We start from the raw sequence: 18,318 nt of genomic DNA on the forward strand, positions 1-18,318 counted from the left end.
TCTATCTATCTATCTATCTATCTATCTATCTATCTATCTATCTATCTCTATCTCTCTATTTCCTATTAGTTCTGTTTCTCTAGCGAACCCTAATACAGGCTGTAAATTCAGTGATAACAGGGGGAAAAAAATCTGTGCCTCAGTTACCCCATCCTTAGAGCCTAGTGAAGGGCTGGCATTCAATCAACATTTGTAGAAGGGAAGAGTGCCTGAGGGAGAAGGGACCCTGGTGGTAATGCCGCATCCCTGAACCCTGAGGGTGCTGTCACAGGATCTGTGAACTTGGTTACTCTGAGCTTTGGGTCTTTTCGGCTTTCCTCTCAGAACCCTTCTCTCTGTCCTGGTGGATCCCTGGGCTCCTAGGTTCCAAATCTATTCTCTGGTGGAGATCCACTCCACACGCTAATCCACACTAACGCGTGAGTGATGAGAAGTGGGCCTTCAAGGGATGAAGAGCTAATGGGGGCTAGAAAGCACTTCCCCTGGTGCTGGACACGTGGTGGGAATGCAACTGTTATTTGTGATGATCAGTTGCCCAGGGATCCCGAGGGAAAGGTTTCAGTCCCATCTTACAGAAGTGGCTGTGGAAGTTCAGAGGGGGAGAGAGGCCTGACCAGGGTAGAGCTGGGATTCGAACCACCATCTGTGGGACTCTAAGCCCCATGCATTTCCCAAAGAGCTGGCATGGTGATTGGGTCATTGCTCCAAATCTTTCCTTCCTTCCTTCCTAGAACTGTACGTCCTCATGCCTGCCATGGCTTCATGGTGGGCAGAGGGCACCTCGCCATCCTTGACTTTGGGTTTGGCCAATGGAATGTCAGCAGATGTGATGGCACAGAGGCCTTCCTGGGCTGGCGTGGTTTGGCCTCATGTGCTCCTCTGATCCACCGTGAGAAGAACACACCCAGAACAGCTGCTGATCCAAGGAGCAGACTGAGTCCAACCCAAGGCCTGTGGCCAATCCAGGCCAGCCTGCAACCTGGAGCACAGCCACACTGGTCAATCTGCAGACTCATGAGCAAGAAAAGGGAATGCTTGTTGTTGTAAATCACTGCGTTTTGGAGTGGTTTGTTATGCAGCATCAATGCAGCATTGCTGACTAATACACTTCCCTAGATGAGTATCTTTAAAAATGATTCACGTGGAGGGGAGATGGAGAGAACCCCAATGTTTGGGTCCTTGGAAAGAGTGTAATGGACATCCCTGGTGTCAGACGCCCTTTTACCCTTGCCATACGGGAAACTTCCCAGCTTCCTTGCAGTTGTCAGGATGATGTAATGATTTCCAGCTTAGGAAATAGGAGCAGAAGTGCCATGTGGCACTTTCAGGCTGTGGTGGTGTAATTCCAGCACAATTTCCTGTGCAATTGTATCTGCCTCTGCCACAGTGATCATGGAGGGGGCCTTAGACTAAGATGTGAGCCACAAGATCAAAGTAGCCTGTATCACGGGGTCACTTCACTGGGACCACAGTGGACGTTCATGAACAAGAAATAAACTTTTGTAGTGTTAAGGCATAGAGATATGGGGATCGTTTGTTACTGCATGACCCACCATCCTGACTAATACACACAGAGAGCAAAAGATGAGAGGAGGGGCTGTAGCTGCCACCTGCTCAGAACCCCAATTCCAGCTCTCCCAATGAGGGAGAAAGTCTCCACCACAAGCTTGCTCCAAGACCCAGGAGCATCCGTCACCCCTCTTCCTCGGCTTGCTCAATGGTCATGGGGGGTCCACTGGCCCCTTCCTGGGAGCGTGAGCTGGCGGGCCCCTGGCTTCCTGCCGGCCATCAGGTGATGTGAATGTCTTCCGTGTGAACGCACCCAGGAGGGACCGCACTGGTGCCAGCAGGCTCTGGCTGGGAGGTGTGACTTCATTGGCTTTCATGAGGGCTGTTTATGCAGGAAGCCAGGCTCTGCAGACTCGCTGCAACACTTGACAAACCTGTAAATATGTATTTGGAGTCACTCAGGGCCCGGCCTTTGCATGAAATCTGCATTGCAAAGCCACGTCCAGAGAACAGAACTTTTTAATCAGCCCAGTGTGGCCTGGGCCTGGCTGCACTCTCTCTCCCGCAGCCTCAGTTCTCTCGTGAAAGAGGGAGATCCTCTCCGCCCTGCTCACTCTTGGGCCATGTTACAGATCGAGAGGGAGAATGGACTCGAGGGTGCCCTGGAAACTGTGAAGGACGAGGTGCTGGCTCCTCAAAAACGCACACAGTGTAGATCCTGTCCTCTTGTTGCTAAGGAGCCAGGCAACGAAAGAGACGACCCGCCACCCAAGGCAGGAGAGAGAGCTGTAGGATGCAGAGAGAGAGATCCTTCAGCAAGGGGATTGGGGGGACTTCCTGGAGGAGGGGTAGTTGTAGTAGGTTCTGAGGATGGGGGTAGAATGCCAACAGCAAAACTGGAAGCAGCATGAGAGACTGCATGCCCCTGTCATCCAGGTGCACAGGAACAGCCAGGGGTCGTTGTCCCTGCCTCTGCGGCTGGAATACTCTGCAGGAGCTAAGAGCAGAGCCTCTGGGTAGACCAACCTGGGATTAAGTCTTGGCGCCATCAGTTCTTGCTGTGTGACTTTGGGTAAGTCACTTTACTTCTCTGAACTCTGGTTTATTTACCTGTAAAACTGGGCTAATAATGCCCACCTCATAGGGCAAAACCATGCGCAGTGGGTAAAGGCCTTGGTGCTCTGTCACACGGTTTGCACCCCATGAAGCCTAGCTGACGACAGTGGCCTGGTCCAGGAGGCTAGACTGACACAGGAGAGAAGGAGCCGGTATCGCTGGGTGGCGCTGGCCCCTTTGGGGAGCTGGTAAACCCTGTGCTGAGCTCCAGAAAGATCACGGCTTGTGGAATCAGAGGGTTCTGGGTTGAGGTCTCAGCTGTGCCACTTCCTACCCGTGTGACTTTGTTTTGAACCTCCCAGAGCCTGTGTTCTCTCATCTGTAAAAGGAGGTGTGTTAGAACCTTGGCTGCAAGGACCGGATACCCCCGGGTCATCTTGAGAAAAGGAGGTTTATGGAGTGGGAGGGCATGGGGATTTGAAGGAGCTTGGGGATGAGTCCCTTGGGCCCGCCGTGTCATGGGTGCAGCCTACGGGTGGGCCCTCCATGGACCAAGCGCCCCTTGGACCAATCCCCTCTTAGGGAAGGAACTGTCTCGTTTGGGGAAATGCCCTGTGAGGTCCTCTTCAGGAGGAGGGGAGCCTGTGGGTGTGGACCTGGCAGGAACCAAGGTGTCAGAGATGGGGGGCTGCTCTGTTGGTGAAGGCATTCGTGGTTTTGGTTCTGGGGGTGGGGAAAGGAGAAGGGGAGAGGAGGGAAGAAGTGAGAGAAGGGAGGGGTCACAGAGAGGAAGAGATGCTAAGACAGTTAAGGGAAGGTGAGTGAAAGCCAGTATGGGGGTGCCGGGATGAGCAGTCCCAATGCAGAGGCTTCCTGCTCCACTTTCCTATGCTCACTTGTGCTTTCTCCGTCCCCCCACCTCCTGGACTTAGGAAAGTCTCCTGCAGTCATCAGTGCTGTGGGGGGAGAGTCTGATGGGAGTGGGGGGCTGGAATTCTAAGTAGGGACAGACTTTCACAACTGTGGTAAGCGGTGAAGATCAGCAGAGGCAGCAGTGATGGCTCTGGAACTTGCTGGAATCTTGAGCAGGCTCTGGGTTTGCACAGCTCCCTCTTCCCACCCCCTTTGGGAGATGAAGCCGAGTTTACCCTGAGGAGCAAGGGGGTACTCAGCCAACATCCGAGTTCCACTGGCATGTCTGTGTCAATAGCAATAACATCTCCATTATCGAATCCTTGAATGTACCAGGTACAGAGCCAAGAACTCTACACACATCCTCCTCCTGAATCCTCAGAACTGAAGTTCAGGGTTTAAGTGACTTGTCCAACTTGGAGAGCTTGTCAGGAGGGCGAACAGGCTCAAGACTTGAGTCCCTTCAGCCACTGCAGTGGACTGGAGCTGGTTCTGTAAATGAATGGACAAAGTCACAAAAACAGAAAGCCAGAAACATATCTATATAGATTTTTCACATGCTAACTATCATTTCCATGGGCAAAGGATGGGGTATGACTGAGAACAACTGGCTATGGGGAAAAAACCAAAATCTTCTATCACAGACTAAAATAAACCCAAATACTTATAACATTTAAATGCAAACAAATAAATGATAACAAATGAGTAATTTGATCTTCATTGTGTAAGATCTTTCTAAAAAGATGTGCAAAGTCAAAGACCATGGAAGAAAAAAGACTGATATATTTAACTAAATAAAACTTTTAAAATTCTGTAAAGCAAGAATACCTAAACAAATTTGAAAATGTAACAAGAAAATAGCCAAAATATTTGTAATCTATATGACACAGAGCAAAAAGGCTTTGCAAATTAATAAGAAGAAAGGAGAAAAGGTATAGGATATGAAAAGGCAGTCCAAAAAAATACAAGTGACTGATAAATGTATGAAAATATTCACCTTTGTTAATAACAAATAATTTAGATTAAGATAAGCATTTCTTCTCCCACCAATAGTCCAAAAGTAAACATACTCAGTACTGCTGAGGGTAGATGGAAACGGGAACTTTCAGGCTGAGGGAAAATCACTGGGACAGCTGTTTTGGGAGTAAATGAGAGATGGTGCACCAAAAGTCTTAAAACCACACTACTGCTATCAGCCCGCAATTCCATGACAACAACTTTATCCCGAGGAAATAATCACGGAGGCATGCAAATGTTCAGCAACAAGAATATGCATTGCAGTGCTCGCTTCGGCAGCACATATACTAAAATTGGAACGTTACAGAGAAGATTAGCATGGCCCCTGCGCAAGGATGACACGCAAATTCGTGAAGCGTTCCATATTTAAAAAAAAAAAAAAAAAGAATATGCATTGCAGGGTGTGTGTGTCATGAGAAAATAGAAGAAAATAACCCAAATGTCTAATAAAAGGTAATCGGTACCATAAATTATGGACTATCCGCACAACAGAATAAATCCTTGACTGCCATTAAAGTTGACAATGTAAATCTAGTCCTAATAACAAGGAAAGATGTTCTAATTTTATTATTTAGATAAATAAAGCATATTACAAAATGATAGGTGTGACCTCATTTTGTAAAAATTTAAAAATCCATATGTATAAGTTGGCAAGGGAAAAATCTAGAAAATGTATGCTAAAGTATCAGTATACTCACTGGGAAATGGGATTTCAGGTGATTCAGTTTTTTCCTTTCATGTTTGATTGTTTTTAGTTTTTTGGGTCTTTTTGTTTATTATTATTTTTCCTCTAAAATAGTTCATTTCTCTATAAAAACATATCTGAACCAATCCCAAAATAATAAATGGATGATTTCACAGGATGCAGACATAACAGTATTTACAGGAAAATTCATAGCTTTAAACAATGTTATCATCAAAAAGAGAAAAGCAACCACCTTAGCCACTAAAAAAAGGAAGAATAACCCAAAGGAAAATGGGAAAAATAATATAACAATAAAGATTAAAATTAAAGTAAAAAATTGGAGAACAAAAACCAGAGGAACTAATAAGTAAGACCAAGAATTAGTTCTTTAAAAAGATTCACAAAATATTCAAACTTCTGGCAAATCTAATCAAAGGAAAAAAGGTCACAAACAAAATGAGAAAGGGGCATAACCACCCATTTAAAGGGATTCACACCGATAAGAAAATGCCATGCACAGTTTCATGGTCATACATTAGAAACATCTTAATGAAAATGGCTCATTTTTTACAAATACATGAACTACCGTGGGCCTCCAAAGATGCACCTCATTCGTAGGACAACAATCGGCCACCAGGGAGGCCCAGGGAGAATGAACTAGCTTTCCTGTGAAACTGTTCTGAGCGTCAGCTTTCCTTTCCTCTTGACAAAGTAAAAATTAATCAACTTAATAAACAGAAAGGGAATCAGCTGCCGGAAGCTCCATCAAGCTCATCAAGATCAGCCTTAAAATATTAAGACGGATCATAGTTGCAGGGCAAGATGACATCATTTGACAGAAGCTGTGATTTCCTTCTAAGCCACAAACCAGCTCAGCCATTTCTGGGGCGCTGGCTCCCCCGGGGCCTCTTGGGTCACACGAGTGGCCTCTTTCGATTGGTGAGGTTCCAGACCTTGGAGCGAGCTTCTAGGCAAGGCTTGTGTGTCCAGGCACCTAAGTTCTGGTGAAGCTGCAGGCTTTAAAAACGAGCCTTCTCTCCTGGAAAGACCCCGTGCTGAGGACCGCTGACACGATGGGCTCCTTTGGTGCGTGGACTTTTTCGTGCTTTAATGATCACGAACTCGCCCCACGAGAAGCGCTGAGCCCTGAGTATCCAACAGGTTTGTGGACGGAACTAAAAACCGAAGGCTGTGGGTATTTCCTTGTACATTCTTTGCTCTGACATTTTCTGACTTAATCTGGGTCCTCTGTAAACATTAACAGCTGTTCATAATCCTCACGGCAGAGTAAGTCAAAGTATGTCTTTTTTAACATCTATGTACAGGAAACTATTGTAGATGCTAAAACCCAATGATGGTGATCACATGTTACTGAAGCCTGTAGACTCCTGCCCAGCACACCGTACTTGTTGGGAAAGAAATATTCATTTGTCATACACCATTTTTTTTAACAAAGACTAATTGCAAAATACACTACCAGGAAGGAAATCAAAGAGAAAACATGAATTAGGCTCTCTGGATTTAAAGTCTTCTCCTGAAGCTCATCTTATTCCAGGGAGCCTGAGTTACGAATCTTGGATCTTATTCTGTCCTACCCTGTCAGCCGAGCCAGGGGCACCTGCATGGATCCACAGGGCGAGGGAGCCCATAGCGACTGTGGAGATGGGGTCACCAGTCACGGATGAGAAGACAGAGTCCCAGAGACGTACAGAGACTCCCTCGGCACTTCAGTGAATTAATATAAATGACCCTCGGGGAGGTGTTTCCCACTGGTAGTTGGCAGGTCTTACTTTGGGTTCCTGGGTGGATTATCAAGGTTCTCCAGAGAAACAGAACCAACAGGATGCATGTGTGTGATATAGTTACAGTTATAGACGTAGAGAAAGATGTAGACATAGATAAATTTATTATAAGGAATTGGCTCACGAGATTACGGAGGCTGGCATGTCCAAAAGCTGCGGGGGCAGATGGGCAGGTCAGAGACCCAGGGAAGAGTGGATGTTGCAGCTCGAGTCTGAAGACAGTCTGGAGGCAGGATTCCCTCTTCTTCCGGGACCTCAGCCTGTTTTCTCTTAAGGGCTTCAATTGATTTTATGAGGCCCACTCATGTTATGGAGGCTAATTTGCTTTAGTCAAAGTCTATTTATTTATATGTTAATCTCATCTAAAAAATAGCTTCACAGCAACATCCAGACTGGTGTTTGACCAAATATCTGGGTGCCACGGCCACGTTGACACGTAAGATTAACCACCGCATTGGGGAATAGATTCTGAGCTGGGGAGAGGCACGCAGAGCGCTTACAGAGGAGCGCTCTTGGAAATAACACCTTGGGTGAGTGAGGAAAACAGCACAAAGAGGAAAGCTGGGTTGCAAGGCAGTTGCAAGAGAGGCCTCAGCCCAGCCCCCTGGGAACTCTCAAGCGGGCAGGGCTCTCGTTCCAACTGAGTCACAGCAGGGAGGCAGGGCTCCATCCGGCTGCACAGACGCCCGGCGCCCGGAGCATGAGTGCCCCCGCCTGGAATGAGGCGGCTGGATGAGGCTCACAGCAGCCACTACACAGGCAGGATCTCACTTTACCCCTTGAAGAACCTTGTAAAGTGGGCTCGATTATCCCCATTTTACAGATGAAGAAACTGAGGCTCAGAGCAGGGGAATAACTCGTTAAAACATACAGGGCTGGTGGGGAGATTCAAATCCAAGCCTGACGGGCTCTAAATTAGCCAGAGCTTTGCAGTCACTCAGCTCCGGTGTTCGGCCCTCCATTAGGATAAACGGATTCTCATGTCGGGGACTTTTCCTCTTCTCACTGGTTGAATTGGCGGGGTGTGTGTGTGTGACGCATGGCAGCTGGGTTCAGGGACGTATATGGCTTATAAGAAAGAGGAAACCGATAGGGGGTTGGAAAAGAGGAGACCCTCTTTTTAGCTCCATTTCAAATACTTTTTGCCTTTAGCCCAGCTGCCTCTGTTGGCGAGTCTGCCCTCTGACCTCTCTGGGGTAGGGGTCCAGGGCGCAGCAGCTTTGTCCCCCAGGGCCCATATGTAAAATATCTGCAGTGCGTCACCTCCCTCTGGGCATGCCCACATCCTGCAGGACGTCCTCAGCAGCCCCAAAGTCAGCTTCCACAGGAGCACCTTCTAAAGCGTATTTCTAATCACTTGTTGAAGAATTTCGCAGCTTCTATTAAGTGGGGGGGTCCAAGAGGGCCGCTGGAAGCTGCTGCTTCGGATGTAAGAGCCAGCCCATCCCCTGGCAAGTATACATGAGCTCCTACTGTGTGCCCAGCGCTGTCCAGGCAGCTTTCAAGTCCCACAGCTTTGGGGTGGGAACTCCATCCTGCCACTCCTATGCCCTGATCTTAGGCTGGTTGTCTAACCTCGCCCAGCCTCAGTTTTCGCATTGCTCAAGAGGGGTGGTAATACCATTCAAGGACCTCCTGTGAGTGTTAGGGAAAATGTACATAAAATGCCTAGGATGGTGTCTGGCACGTGCAAGGGCTTAACAAATGTCAGCTTTCTTCCAGTCCCCGCAGTCCCTGCCCTTCGGGAGCTTAACGTCACCTACTGATTAGTTTCAATAAGTGGAGCAAGGGGACAAGGACACCGTCAGAGAGAACCAGCTGCTAACATGTCCCAAGTTCCCCCGGACTGGGTATACAGGGTGTGTGACCACCGGACCACAAGCCTGCAAGCCCCGCTCTTCCTCAAGCCGGTTGCGGAACGAGCTGTCGCAGATGTCCGGCTCTCTCCTGGTTACTGTCAAGTGACCTTCATCAAAGGCGGCACACAGGATTATTTCCAGAACTGCACTGGAAGCACAAAGCACTTGCCTGTCCTCAGGAACCACTCACGTTGGAGAGGGAAGCTCTGCTGTCACATGTGCACACAGACACACACATATGCACACAGGCACACCAGACAAAAGTCCAGGAAACGCGGACTTCCCGAGTAATAGCGGCTACTGAGCACTTCGCATTTGCCAGGTACCATGCTAATACTTCACAGGCATCGTTTCACTTAATCCCCACAGCGGCTCCATGGGGTAGAAATATTACTAACAGTGGTTAACAGATGAGAAAACCAAGGCACAGAGAGGTTAAGTCATTGCCGAGACTGGCTGCTGGTAAGTGGTGGAACTACAGTTTGAAGCCAGACAGGCTGAATCCAGAGTCTGGGCTTCTAACCTCTAAACTCTTCTGTCTGCCTCAGATGATGGATTACAGGTGCTTGCGGGGAGGAGGGAGGTTGGGAGAGGCAGGGAAGGCTCCCTGGAGGAAGTGGCAGTTAAGGAAGCAACGGCTAAGAAGGACTGAGCACTGACTTGATGTAGGCTCTGAACATGGAGTAGGACACGGATGGCAGAGAGCCCTGGAGAAGGCATCACAGAGGATAGCTCTGCAGAAGCAAAGGCAGGAGGTGGGACCCGAGTGTAAGTGCACTGGGTGCAATGAGGAAAGGGAGCCAACTGGCACAGAAGGTACATGTTAGGCCTGGGAGCCTGGCAGGGCATCCGAGCTGTCATCCCCTCCCCTCCATCACTGCTTGTCCCTTAGCCATGGAAGCGGAGAAGTGAGCTTCCTCCTTCTTGGCTCCTTTCTGACTTTGGCGTCTGACATACTGACCCACATCCCAAGCAACAGCACGCTCCATTCCAGCTGCCTTGGCAGGGCCTGTTGGCTTCATGGCTGCTGTCACCAAGTCTTACACTTGGGCAGGCAGAGAGGAAACCATCCGCGCCAGAGAGCTCCGTGCTCCCCGATTGGTCCTTTCAACTGAGGTTTCCTCAGAGCCTGGGCCCTGCTCTGGAGGCCCTCCACCGAGCCTGTGTCCAGACCAAGGGAGAGCGTACGAGTGCTCTGGGCCCTGCAGCTGCCGGGGGATGAAGCAGCCAGCCGTGTGTCACTCCCTCCTCCTCAGAGCTCCTCACAGCTCCTGCCTTGGTGTCTGCAGACTGGCCAGAGAGGTGGTGGCTCCTGGAGAAGGTGGCTCTTGATGGGATGGGCAATATTGAAAGCGGTAATGGGAAGAAGCAAATGAAAGGAACAGGACAAAGCAAGCAAGGTATCTATGCGGGCTGGCAGTCAGTTGCTCATTTATTCAATCCACAGACACTTGTTGAGTACCTACTGAGGTCAGGCCATTTACAGGAAGGAAAACAGGCAAAATAAGGCTGGAGCTGTCTTGTGGGACCTCTCTCCTCCTGATGTTCCCCAGGAACCTCCACTTGTGAGTGTCCCAAAATAACCTCATCATGTTTATATTCTCCTCCTTTTGTATTCCCTGTGTCCATGAATGACACCACTGGGAACCCAACTGGTGCAGCCAAAAGATTGGGCGACATCCTTGAGCTCTCTCTCCCTCACTCCTCATGCCCAGTACATCAGCGCCTCCTGTTAAGCTGCCCCTCTGAACAGCTCTCAGATCCGTCTACTGTTCTTGATTTCTCTGCTGCAGTCATGGTAAGGACCCACCATCTCTGCCTGAACGTCTACAGCAGCCTCCAAACTGGTATCTATGCCCTCACTTTTGCCTCCCTCCTGTCCATTCTCTGCACCTCGAACGGAGGCATCAATCAAAAGCATCAGGTCCATCACAGCACTTCCAGGCTTAAAATCCTTTGTTGGTGGCTCTCCCACTGCCCTCAGGACAAGTCCTGCATGACCTCCACTGCCTACTCCATCCAGCTAATTTCTCTCCATTTTCTGGATGCCTTCATAGCTGCTCCTCTTGGGGAGCTCCCCTCACCCTACAGGACATGCCATTAGTCTCTCTGCCACCTCCCTTCCCCCCACCTCCAGTAGCAGCGGTAGCCCAGGTGGGCCCTTGCTTAGGACACTGCCGATGTCCTACCATCAGGCTTCCACCTTGCAGGCCTGTTGGGCCTCTCTGACTTTTTGGCTCCACCCTCCCACCCTTGGAAGGACAATTCTGAGGTATATTCTGGATAGTTCCTCAGGGGCTCCCCTCAAATCGAGTCCTGGTTACCCCCAAGTGTACCCAGCTCAATTTCACACCCTCATTGGTTTTCCCTCTTTCCTTTCATGCTCCAGCACCCTCACTCCTGGGCCAGGGATCACCATCCAGATAAACTCCCTGCTCCTAAGTCCTTGCCTCAGGCTCTGCATTCAAAGGACCCAAACCAAGGCACTCCTCCTCTCACTCAGACAGGAGCAGGCGCACTGCCATTCTTTTACTGCTCAGATACTGACCATTCTGTGTCATCACTGCCTGTCTGTACGTCCATCTCCCCCACATCAGTGAGAGTGGGAAAAGAGAAGGGACCATGGCTGTCCCTTCCCAGCACACAGCACAGAGTACCTCAGTAGGTGTTATGAAGCGAATGGACAAGAAGTAGGGTGTTCATGATAAAAACACGCAACAAACTGGGAATGGAAGAGAACCTCCTCACCGTGATAAAGGGCATTTGTGAAAAACCACAACTAACACCATACTCAACGTGGAAAGACAAAGCTTTTCTCCTAAGATCAGAAATAAGGGGAGGATGCCCACTCTTGCCCCTTATATTCAACAGTGAACTGGAGGTTATAATCAAGGCAATCAGGGTAATCTCTCAAATGAAATAAAAGGCATCCAGATCAGAAAAGAAGAAGTAAAATTATTTCTAAGCACAGACAACATGATCTTATAGATAGAAAATCCTACAGAATAAAAAAAGACTCAACTATTAGAGCCAATAAACAAACTCAGCAAAGTTACAAAATACAAGATCAACATGCAAAAAATCTAATGTATTTCTACATACCAGCAGTAAATAATCCAAAAAGTAAATTGAGAAAACAATTCCAGGCTGGCCCGGTGGCACAGCAGTTAAGTTCACACATCTGCTTCAGTGGCCCAGCATTTGCCAGTTCAGATCCTGGGTGTGGACCTATGCACCACTTGGCATGCCATGCTGTGGCGGGCATCCCACATATAAAGTAGAGGAAGATGGGTACGGGCTAGACAGCTCAGGGCCAGTCCTCCTCAGCAAAAAAAGGAGGATTGGTGGTGGATGTTAGCTCAGGGCTAACCTTCCTCAAAAAAAAAAAAAGGAAGAAGAAGAAGAAAACAATTCCATTTAAAATACCTTCAAAAAGAATAAATATTTAGGAATAAATTTAACCAAAGAGATGCAAAACTTGTACATTGAAAACTATAAAATATCACTGAAAGAAATTTTAAAAGATCTAAAAAAATGGAAAGGCATCCCATGATCATGGATTGGAAGATTTAGTATTGTTAAATGTCAATACACCCAAAGTGACCTCTTGATTCAACACAATCTCTATCAAAACCTCAGTGGCCTTTTTTGCAGAAATGGAAAGGCTGATCCTCAAATTCATATGGAATTGCAAGGGCTCCTGAACAGCCAAAACAATTTTGAAGAAGAAGAACAAAGTTGGAGAACTCACACTTCTTAATTTCACAACTTATTACTAAGCTACGGTAATCAAAACAGTGCATTATCAGCAAAAGGATAGACATATAGAGCAATGGAAGAGAATTGAGAGTCTAGAAGTAAACCCACACATCTATGGGTCAACTGATTCTGACAAGGTGCCAAGACCATGCAACAAGTGAAAGAAGAGTCTCTTCAACAAACGGAGCTGGGACAGCTGGTCTCAAAATATAGAATAATTAGACACTTTTCATATCAGATACAAAAATTAACTCAAAATGGGTCAATGACCTAAAGGTGAGAGGTAAAACTATAACTCTTAGAAGAAAACATAGAGGCAAATCTTCATGACCTTGGATTCGGTAATAAATCTTAGAAATAACACTAAAAGTAGAATAACAAAAGAAAAAATAGATAAGTTGGACTTCATCAAAATTTAAAAATTTGTGCATCAATGGACACAGGACACCATCAAGAAAGTGAAAAGACAACTTACAGAATGGGAGAAAATATTTGAAAATCATATAACTGATAAGGAAATTGTATCTAGAATATATTTTAAAACTCCTGAAACTCAACAAAAAAAGCCAAATAACCCAATTTAAAAATGGGTCAAGGACTTGAATAGACATTTCCCCAAAGAAGATAGATATACAAATGACCAACAAGCACATGAAAAGATGGTCAACATCACTAGTTATTAAGAAAATGAAAATCAAAACCACAATGAGAAACTGCTTTACACTTGATAGGATGGTAGCAGTAGTAGTAATGATGATAATAATGGAAAATAAGTGTCGATGAGAAATTGGAACCCTTGGACAGTGTAAAATGGTACAACCTCTGTGGAAAATAGTTCAGCAGTTCTTCAAAAGGTTAAACACAGAACTACCATAGAACTCAGCAATTCCACTCCTAGGAACATATCTAAGAGAAGTGAAAACAGATATTCAAACAAAAACTTGTACATATGTCCATTGCAGCACTACTCACAATTGCCCAAGGCAGAAGCAACACAAGGGTCCATCAACTGATGAATGGATAAACAAAATGTGGTATGTCCATACAATGGACTATTACTCAGCCATAAAAAGGAATGATTACTGACACATGCTACAACATGGAGGGACCTCGAAGACATTATGCTAAGTGGATGAAGCCGGACATAAAAGGTCACATATTGTATGATTCCATGAATATGAAATGTCAAGAACAGGCAAGTCCAAAGAGACAGAAAGCAGCTTCATGGTTGCCTGGGGTGGGGGAAAAGGGGAAGACAAGGACTGTTTAAAGGGTACAGGGTTTCCCTTTGGGTGATGAAAATGTTTTGGAACTCGATAGAGGTGATGGTTGCATGACACAGTGTATGTTCTAAATGCTATTGAACTATAAACTTTAAAATGGTGAACTTAATAGCCAACACTTGGAAGCAACCCAAGTGCCCATCAATGGATGAACAGATGAAGATGTGGTACATATATACAATGGAATACTACTCAGTCACAAAAAAAGATGAAATCACACTATTTGCAACAACATAGATGGACCTCAAGGACATCATACTAAGTGAGATAAGTCAGACAGAGAAGGACAAATACCATTTAACCTCACCCATATGTGGAACATAAACAAACACACAAACACACAGTTATGGAGAACACATTGGAGGTTACCAGAAGGGAGTGCAAAAGGGGTAAAGGGACACATACGTGTGTATGGTGACGGATGGCAACTAGACTTTTGGTGGTGAATACGATGAAATCTATACAGAAGTCGAAATATAATGATGTACACCTGAAATGTATATAATATTGTAAACCAATGTTATCTCAATAAAATAAACAAATAAATAAAATAAAATGGTGAATTTTATGTTATGTGAATTTTACCTCAATCAAAACAAAAAAGAAGGGGCTGGCCCAGTGGCATAGTGCTTAAGTTTGTGCACTCCACTTCAGCAGCCTGGGGTTCCTGGGTTCAGATCCTGGGCATGGATTTAGCACTGGTCATCAAGCCACGCTGCGGCAGCATTCCACATAAAATAGAGGGAGATTGGCACAGATGTTAGCTCAGGGCCAATCTTCCTCACAAAACACAAAACAAAAACCAAAAACGAAGCAGGGCAGATTAGCCCATGGCGCCTGGCTGTCTCGGTCTTTCCATCCCGCCTTGCACCTGCGCACAAGTCCCATGCAGGCAGGACCCTCCTCCAGGGCCTTCCATGCTTCCCATGGAGCAGCTGCCCAGGGCTTCAGAGGCGGAGCCCCCAGGACCTTTGTCCCTCTCTGCCCTTTCCTGTGGGGGCGGGGAGGGTCTCACACTGTGAATGCCCCATTTCTCTGGGAGTGCCCACCAGAATTTGGCCAGAACTGTGGCTCGAGGCAACAAGTACGTCTGCCAGAGGTGTATGAATATTGATGACTGCTCTTATGCTTTATGTTTACCATGTCAGCAGCACTGTTAGCATTTGTGCTGATAATAAAAACTCAATTTATAATAAAAACAAGCATTTGTTGTGGAATCGGGTTTTAAGGATCCTATAAAGGCTTTGCAGATTTATTTTAGCCTGGTAAATGTCTTGCCCCAGGGTGAGACTTCAGAGACTTCGAACAGTTCATTTTGAAGGATTTGGTTATTAGAAAACTTTTATAGTCTCTTTAATCGAATGGGAGAAGAATAACAAAGGAAACAGCCTCCAACAACAGTGGATTCGGGCGTGTCTGGGCTGTCTTGCCGTCCTCACGGGCTGAGGGGTAAGATCACGGGGTAGCCGGGAGCTGGCAGACCTGGGTCCTAGGCTACCTAAAGGCTGAACACTTCAGGCAAGTCCCTTCTCCTCCCCAGGCCTCAATCTTCTCTTTTAAACAATCTGGGGGTTGAAATTTTTCCACGTAAGAAGCACTTTTGATTCCATACTCGCATTCTTAGGAATTCTTCCTGAGGCAGAAGAAAGTTCAACAGAGGCAGAAAGACATTTTCTAAAACTGTTCAACACAGTGTTATTTATACAGGCAAAAAAGGAGAAGTGAAAGAAAGAATCCACGAATTGGAAATAGCTGATAGAATTATAGAACAATTTATGACAGAATAATAAAATGACATTAAAAATAGTAATTGCCATATACACTCCCCACCCCAACACCACCCAGACCTGGGACGATGCTCACTGAAAGGAAACAACTGTCACCCCCATGATGGGGTTATGGTTGAATTTTGTTTTCTACTTTATGCTTTTCTGTATTTTTCAAATTTTCTATAATGAACACATATTACTTTTATAATCAGAAAAAATGAATGTCATTGAAATAGCAATTAATTTTATAAAGAACAGTGACAAAGAAGAAAATGCCTTAGTTATAATGGGAAATGAGAAGGAAACAGAACATGAAATGAATATTCAGATTGCAACTTGGTTGAAATGGTAACAGACCAAATCTCTGAAAATCACTTCGCCTAATTATCAATTCATCTAATAACCAATTCTCTGCAAACTCACCCCTCTGCCTTTAGGTGTTTTTGTGTCTGTTCAATTATCATATTCTTTTTCATCTTATCATCTTTTGACATGTTAAGTGTTTGTTATCCAATTGTCTAAGGGCACTTTTAACAATTTTATATTTCTAAGAGTTATTTTACACATTTGTACCATCCCTTGAGTATGGGATTGTTTTTGTCCTCGTTTGTGCGATTTGTTCCTTTTAAATGTACTTTTGAATAATTTAAGGACTTGTTAGGCTGTTTGCTAAAATTCCTTTCTCCAAAATTTAGTATTTCTAATATACTTTTCCATGGTACCCAAGACACTCAGTACAATCAATTGTACAGCCGGCTCCTGTCACCATCGTTCACTAGAATCTCATCACCAGTTATGGATCAAGTAAGATGTGGACGGATGTCCTAAAAGATAAAAGTATTGTTTATGAAATGCTGAGGATTTAATTGGTATAAAATGCAATAAAAATTAAGATACCCAAATGGATTCAGCGCAGGGACAAACTGTAGGTGAATTCATCTTAGGGAAGTGGCTATAGGTGAATGGATCTAAAGCCTGTGGAAATTGGAGGGAAATTGCAAAAAAAAAAAATGCTGTTAGCGTGGTGCAATTTTTGATGTTTTTATCCAAAATTCTCTTTGATCTAGTTCATTTTCCCTCTTTCCCTCTTTGTCTGAAAGAAAGCATCTGAGTATCTTATTTTAATTTCTTTCACTAACACGATTCCATTGAAAACACTGAGGATGAGAACTGACAAGTTTTGAGGTCACTTAAGCCATTTCTTGTTATGAAAGGAAAGAAGGCAATTGTTACTCGTAGGCCTTGCTACTTTTTATGGGAGGGCATTCTGGTACTGGGAGCTTAAGTAACTTTGCAACTTTGCTTACTTAAGTAACTTTGCTGAGTGGGGCCATGGGTATAAGTAAGGAGAATTTTGGAAGGGCCGCAACAAAGCTAGATTGCCCTGAATAAGGAAGTGAAAGAGGTTGAGCGGGCAGGACTCCGGGAGCTAGCGTCAGACACGGCGAAGACTGAGATGGAAAGAAAGGATCCAGGGAAGCGGGAGTCCTTCCTGGTTGATTGTGGTACCAAAGAAAGCCATGAGGATTGTCTGATGGGGATTTGTTACGTTGTTTGTGGTCTCGTGTGCAATAAGCTCTCTCTCTCTTCTATCAAACCATCAGCAATGTCTACTTGGCTCACAAATCCTTTGGAGTAAGTGGAATTCCTAATGACGGACCCAAAGAACTTCTGGGTCTTCCTTCAAGACTGGCCCAGTGCAAAATTCACAGCTTCCTGTAAGAGCAAGCAACATGTGGCTGACATCTGACTATTTTAGCATCTGCATGTGAATATACCAAGAAAGAAAGGAGGGAAGAAATGGAGGAGAAAGAGAGGAAAGAAACAAAGAATTTTATAAGAACAACTTTACACTGTCCATGCTGGCTTAAAATTGAAATTATTAAATTGAATTATACTTAAATTTAACAACAGAGAAAGAAACAGAATGGAACTTCAGATAAACATTTCTTCAAAAAAGCAATATTGGTTGCTAAAGATTCCTCTAAACTTGAGATGAAAAGTATGAAAAACTTTAAGTTGCTAGAACCATTGTGATTTTCTTTAATTAACTGATACTCTCTGTTGTTAATGTCAATTTAATCTGTTAATATTTATTGATCTCTGGTTTATGGACTTATTTAGGTCTTTTTTTCTTTTTATTATTTTCTTTGTTTCTTTTTCTCTTGAATTAATAAATTTTCCATATATCTTCCCCCTTTTTGCCCCTACTAATTAGAAAGCTTAAATTTTATTTATATTCCTTTAGTGGTTGCCTTTAAAATTTTACTGTGTATATTTAATGGCTAATTTCTCTAATATGGTCTAAAGTTATTCTGTATCTTTATTCATTTTTTGAGCAAATTGAGGGTGTTGGTACACTTTTTCCACATTCATTAACCAATCTTCCTTGTTACTGAAAATCTAGGTATTTAGTTTCACTTCTGTTTAAATACAAGAAATGGTGTGATGATTATTATTATGCAGTCAAAGGTTTATTTAATTTGGGGCCAGCCTGGTGGTGTAGTGGTTAGGTTCACACACCCAGGGTTTGCAGGTTCAGATCCTGGGCATGGACTTACATGCCACTCATCACCCCATACTGCGGCGGCGTCCCAATGCAAAGTCAAGGAAGATTGGCACAGATGTTAGCTCAGTGACAATCTTCCTCAAGCAAAAAGAGGAAGA

General features: G+C 45.1%; 1 non-coding gene across 1 annotated transcript; it reads left to right on the forward strand.

Annotated features, from left to right (window-relative positions):
- Positions 1–4,757: 4,757 nt before the first annotated feature.
- LOC124231466 (U6 spliceosomal RNA) lies at positions 4,758–4,864 on the forward strand. Its single transcript, XR_006886536.1, has one exon. It is a non-coding gene; the product is annotated as a U6 spliceosomal RNA (small nuclear RNA).
- The last annotated feature ends 13,454 nt before the right edge of the window (positions 4,865–18,318 follow it).

The sequence above is a fragment of the Equus quagga genome, chromosome 1 (assembly GCF_021613505.1).
Source record: "Equus quagga isolate Etosha38 chromosome 1, UCLA_HA_Equagga_1.0, whole genome shotgun sequence".
In the NCBI taxonomy this organism is placed as follows: domain Eukaryota; kingdom Metazoa; phylum Chordata; class Mammalia; order Perissodactyla; family Equidae; genus Equus; species Equus quagga.